Source organism: Triticum dicoccoides, chromosome 1B, assembly GCF_002162155.2.
Source record: "Triticum dicoccoides isolate Atlit2015 ecotype Zavitan chromosome 1B, WEW_v2.0, whole genome shotgun sequence".
Lineage (NCBI taxonomy): Eukaryota > Viridiplantae > Streptophyta > Magnoliopsida > Poales > Poaceae > Triticum > Triticum dicoccoides.
In genome coordinates this window covers 662,994,803-663,000,728 of record NC_041381.1, presented here as the reverse complement: position 1 = coordinate 663,000,728, position 5,926 = coordinate 662,994,803, and the positions used below count along the sequence as shown (strand labels likewise).

Below are 5,926 nucleotides of genomic sequence, written 5' to 3'. Positions count from 1 at the left end.
ACGGCTTGTTGGAAACGCCAGTACAGTTGGCGTTTCTTGCTCGACTACAAACGCCAGGGGCCATGGCGTTTCGGCTTCACTGTTGGTGTGGATATACAGTGAGACGTCTAGTCAATCTAGGAGGAATAATCACGCAGCCAGATGCATGTGTGCGCGCCGTGCAAATGCATGGCCCTGTCTCCCTACGCGTAGTGCTAAGCACACCACATGCATGGTGCATGCACGCATGCTGCTGCCAGGTGGTTGCTAAACATACCAGTAGCATGGCCTTGTCATGTTGCCCCTCATACTCACGTCGATCGTGCATGTAGTGGTCAGTGGTCTGACCGACCCGCAAATTCAGGCAGGCAAGCACCACTAGTGGCATGCATGCCGTGCTGCTCTGAAGCTACAACCAGGCGACGCATCATGGAAACGCCAAAGCTCCTGGCGTTGCTGTCCAGGGCAGAAAAGCCAAAGCCCTATGGCGTTTCTCACGTGATCCGCAACGTAAGCTACCTCGGCGCTTTTTCTTTGGACAGGAACGCTAGTTAGTTCGGCGTTTTTTATTTTGGGCAAAAACGTCGCGGGCTATTGCGTTGCTAAAAGGGTCAGATCGTAAAATACTTTTATGTCGAGTTTATTTTGTGACAAAGTTTGCTGAAAGGGTCAGAATAGTGATTTCGGCCTAAATCTTGAAGCTATACATTGGACGGGGACATGGACTGAGACTTCCTTAAAACTCATCAATGCATCATCGTCACCCCGTCGTGACCAGACCAGTCGTGCCCTCCTGGACCACCCATGGGCCATGGCTGCGCTACAGCAGATGCAGGCTTCGTGCGGTTGACGACGAGAAACGTGGAGCGCGGGCCCGCCGCACACGAACACGCGCCCTGGTGGTAAGGCTTCCCAGTTTTACCTATGAACTTCCTTGATTCCCGCACGCTGATCTGGGCCGGCCACCATCGACCGGGGTCGCGATCCATCAATGGACCCTCCTGCTCGACCCGCCATCGTTCCCGCCGCTTGATCGGGGCCGCTCGACCCCGGGTCAGGGAACGCATGGTCGACCCGCGAACCTGCCAGCTATGTTGTTCCGGTGCTGCTGACACAGCCGCCGTCGCCGGCTCGTCGAATCCCGCGGCGTTGCCGCTCGGCGGACGCGTGGCCATCGTGACCTGCGCGTCGCGCGGCATCGGACGAGCCATCGCGGCCCACCTCTCCTCCCTCGGCGCGAGCGTCGTCCTGGGCTACGCGTCCAGCACGGCCGACGCCGACGCGCTCGCCGCGGAGCTCCCACGGGCCGTGGCCGTGAGGGCCGACGTGTCCGAGGAGGCCGGCGTGCGCTCCCTCTTCGACGCCGCCGAGTCAGCCTGCCGCACACCCTGGTCGCCAACGCCGGCGTGAACGGCGACAAGTACCCGCCCCTCGCCGACACCGCCACGGCGGACTTCGACCGCGTGCTCGCCGTCAACGCGCGCGGCTCGTTCCTCTGCCTCCGCGAGGCCGCCAACCGCCTGCCCCGCGGCGGCGGCGGCCGGATCGTGGCCGTGACGTCGTCCGTCGTTGGGTCGCTCCCGGCGGGGTACTCTCCTTACACGGCGTCCAAGGCGGCGGTGGAGGCGATGGTAAGGACGATGGCCAAGGAGCTCAAGGGCACGCGCGTCACGGCCAACTGCGTGGCTCCGGGGGCCACGGCCACGGACTTGTTCTTCGCCGGGAAGAGCGACGAGACCGTGAGGCGGGTCGCGGAGACGAACCCAATGGAGCGGCTCGGGGAGACAGGCGACATAGCACCGGTGGTCGGCTTCCTCTGCACGGACGCCGCCGAGTGGGTTAACGGGCAGGTCATTCGGGTCAACGGTGGGTATGTCTGACAGTACTCCCCGTTTCTTTTTAGTCCGTATATAAGGTTTGGTCAAAATCAAGCTTTATAGAGTTTGACTAACTTTTATTAAAAAGTATAAACATTCCTAATATGAAATCAATATTATCAGATGCACTATGAAACGTATTTTCATACCATATAGTTTTAGTATTATAGATGTTCATATTTTTTATATAAACTAGCAAAAATGCCCGTGCGTTGCAACGGAAGAAAAGAAATTGTCCCTCATCCACACCCCGATGACATCAAAATATCACTTGAAATCTTTCACGGTGCCACACCACAAACAACATGATAAGTGGTGTTGCACAAAAATATGAAGGTGGTATGATTTTTGAAGTGTAAGGACATGCATGCCAAATGTTCAAGGTTACATCAACATCGATATTCTTTAAAAAAAATCTTTATGGGCAAAATTTCAAAGAATATGGAAATCAACACCAAGGCACTGGTTTACAAAAGCTCGAATCAACAGTTTAGTGTACATCATCATATGGGGTATGGTTATGGTGCACTGTTAAATATAGAGGATGCTTATGTGCCTGTTGTAACCTTCAGCATATAATAGCTTGTAGGAATCACCACCCCCTATGGCTCCAAAAATAGTTTTTATTGAAGTATCAAACTATCATATCTATGGGGTAGGAAACATATACAATAGGCATTTTTAAAATACCCCATGTAAAGAAGACATTGGTTAAGGTTTGGGCGCCCACCTGAATTTTTTTATCGAATGAAAAAGGAGAAAAAGGGTGGGAAGGGAGGATCAAACCTGGGTCTCCAAGGTGGAAGGGAGATGCTCTATCCGATGGCCTGCTTGACTCCTTATGTTATGTGGCCGGGTTGAACATAATTGAATCAAAGGCGACGGTCGCTTTGTGGATGGAAAAATGATTCATTTCTTCCTCACTTATGGGTGGCACGGTGAGTAATTTATGACAACTTTACAGGTAGTTTCAAGATGGAAGGACAGACAGAAACACTAATCCCTTTATTATTAGGTACATATAGCAAATATGACCTTGCGTTGCAAGAAAGAAAGATATCGCACTCCTCTAGCCAATAAACATCCACATCGAATTTTTTCTAAAACATGACACTGGTTTGGGAGAGTTAATCTAAAGCTTATATGTGGTTCTCAACCTTTTCCTGCTTCCTTTCTCCTTCGCCGGAATCCGATGAGTTCTTAGCCTGAAGCTTATTGTTTTTGCTCCATTCAATTCCACCTTTTTAGGATCTTTCGTAGCAAGAAAAGTTTAGTTTACGATCGAGAATCGTCTATTTAGGAAAAAAATGTTCAATTCGGAATTCGGTCACTCTATAAATTTACATTGTCGATACAAAAAATTGTGATGTCTGTGAAAGAACAGATTATAATCTTCCTAAAAAAGGTGAGGTGCAAAGTGAGTAAAAGAATTGTCTTCTAACTAATTGTATAGTCGTGTATGTAGTGTAACCAGGGCTGTTTACAGTCGAAATTTCAGAGAGATTGAATTTCAGTCAATGTTTCTGCTCCTTTCCTATGAACTACTCCCTCCGTCACGAAACAAATGTAAGGCGTTTTTTTATACTATGATAGTGTTAAAAAGTGTCTTACATTTTGGGACGCAGGAAGTACAATATTTAATTTATTTCCAAAATTACAGTCACATGAATATAAGCATATGGCTTACTAACTTGGAACGGTTGCCATCAGAGTGCAAGTGTGCCAGCTCGGTACAATCAAATAATCACAGTGTACCAATGTGAGAAGGGTCAAGGGAGCAAAAGGAGTTCAATATAGGACACTGAGAACACGTTAGCAGAATAAACCATTTTTTGGAACGCCATGAACAGTCGCACATAATTCCAACGGATGAGCACCACAAAATATTCTAATCGGTGGTTCTAGCACGCTCCAGTAGCTTCTTCCAGTCTGTGCATCTAACAACAACAAATGATTAAAAAAGAAGCAATAGCCAAATCCCCATCAAGCGCCCACTGCGTGCCCCTTCTAAGCTTATCCATCCACATCGCTATTCCTCCTCAGTCCACAGCGCCGCTCCGCCTCCATCTTCCTCCTCCTGCAACCTCACCACCAAGCGCTACTCCTCCCCTCTTCTCCATCCATCCACCTCACCACCAGCGCTGCTCTCCTCTTCTCTATACAGCGCGTCCACTACCGGCTTGGCGCGCGTTTGCCCTACCCCAAGTTCTCTCCTCCTACCACGCATGGCCGTGCTCCACCCCACCAGCCGCCCGTGCTCTGCCGATGATGAACTCCAGTCCTGGAGTGCACGGCCTCGGTGGCTGGCTACAGCCACTTACCGGCACCCGGCTGCCAAAGGTGGGGCGGAGCTTTGGTGTGTGCGTTTACTGCTGCGGCTGGGGCGGCGGTGGCCTGCTCGTCGGCGCATAGGGGCCTGGGGTGGAGTCCCCATGCCGTGGTGGTGGAGCCCGTGCCCGTGAGTGGCTGGTGACTATGGGGGGCTGTGGTGCTGGTTTGCAGTGGCGGCTCGGTTGCTCGCCAGATCTAGCGGCTGGCCAGCACATGCAGGAGCTGGCTGGGCCTGTGGCGGAGGCGGCCTGGTGGTGCTGCTCGTCTGCCGATGGCCCAAGAATTCTGTGGCCGCTCGGGTGAAGGCCCCCAGTTTTCTCTTCTCGTTAGCTCTTCTATGTACCATCGCCATATCTTCAGACTTCCCTTCTTCCCTCCATCTCTCTTCTCTTCCCCGTGCTTCTTTTCTCTAAGAGCTCTCTCTCTGTCTTCTATTTTTTGCAGAGAGATGGCCATGGCCGCCCGATGCCCAAGCACCGCCGGCGTCCAGACCCCATCCACGCTATCCCCATCTCGCCGGAGACCTGCACCAAGTCCCATCCAGCGTCCGCACCACCACCTTCGGCCCCTGCCCCGCAGCTCTGCAGCCCGAGCGCTTCAGCCACCTCCCAAAGCAGAGGAGAGGAGCTCCCTGCCACGAGCCTTTCCAGTGCCGGCAAACCAGCAGGCCGACCCGCCCCCTACTCCGCCAAGCTTCACCACCGCTGGGATGCCCCCTCCTCCCCTTCCCCGCTTGGATCTGGCAGGCGCCGGGGCGGTGGCGTCGTCCCCGTGATGTCGCGCAAACATGAAACGTTTTTCCAGAGTGCCACTTAAACAGGGGCTGCGGGCTTATTTCAAAGAAATAGAGGGGCTTTTGCGCAAAACGCCAACGACGTACGACCAGAAGCATTAGCTGCTTTATTAGTAGGGAAAGATTTGGTCAAATTTTGAGTAGTTTGACTTTGACCAAATTTTATATACGGATTAAAAAGAAACGGAGTGAGTATTGAACTGTTGGCTGGCCCCGCCATGCATTAGCCATTTCGGCGGGAGTGATTCCTTTTGTTCTTTTTGCGTCGGGAGTGAATGCTACATCAACGGAAAGTCACGGGGAGTTTACAGGGTGATTATCACTTGGCATGTTGTGATTGGATTAAGAGGGGAGGAAGAGGCCCCACCCACCTGAAAATCACGGGGCGTGCAGAGAATTAAGGGAAGACCCGTAAAACCCCCGCATTATTCCGTCGATGTAGCATTTTCGGAATTGATGTGTCTGGGTGTTGCAGAAAACTAAACAAATTGTACTCCACTGTATTAATCTGAGGGATGTGTGATTTGCTCTGTACTGGTCGACTTCGTATTGGGTTTGTATTTTGCGTGAAACTGTGCTAAATGTTTTTCGTTCTCGAAGCAATGCTGCCAAATGACTAGCGAGTACTATTTGGTTTACCATTGGATGAATGCAAGTAAACATAGATTAATTCCAACCTCCACACGATAAGAAAAAAAGTATTTTCTTTTGAGAAATCTCGCCCGAGTTTATTATTATTTTTTGTTCTCTTGAATACGCACTAGTGTGTATCATTATACTCCTGTAACAGATGGTGTAGTACCCGCCTCTCTGAGCACCTCGCGGCCGACTAGCAGCTCCGAGGTGTCCGTTGCTCGGTGGCGTGCCACGAGGAGCAGTCGTGAGCGCTCTGAGCTGTCCGATCTGCCCGACAGCTCGGACCTGGGGTACCCGGCTGACAGGTCCA

The 5,926-nt window shown here is 51.6% G+C and overlaps 1 pseudogene; it reads left to right on the top strand.

The window, feature by feature from the left end:
• Window positions 1-953: 953 nt before the first annotated feature.
• LOC119311661 lies at window positions 954-1,972 on the top strand (annotated as a pseudogene).
• The last annotated feature ends 3,954 nt before the right edge of the window (window positions 1,973-5,926 follow it).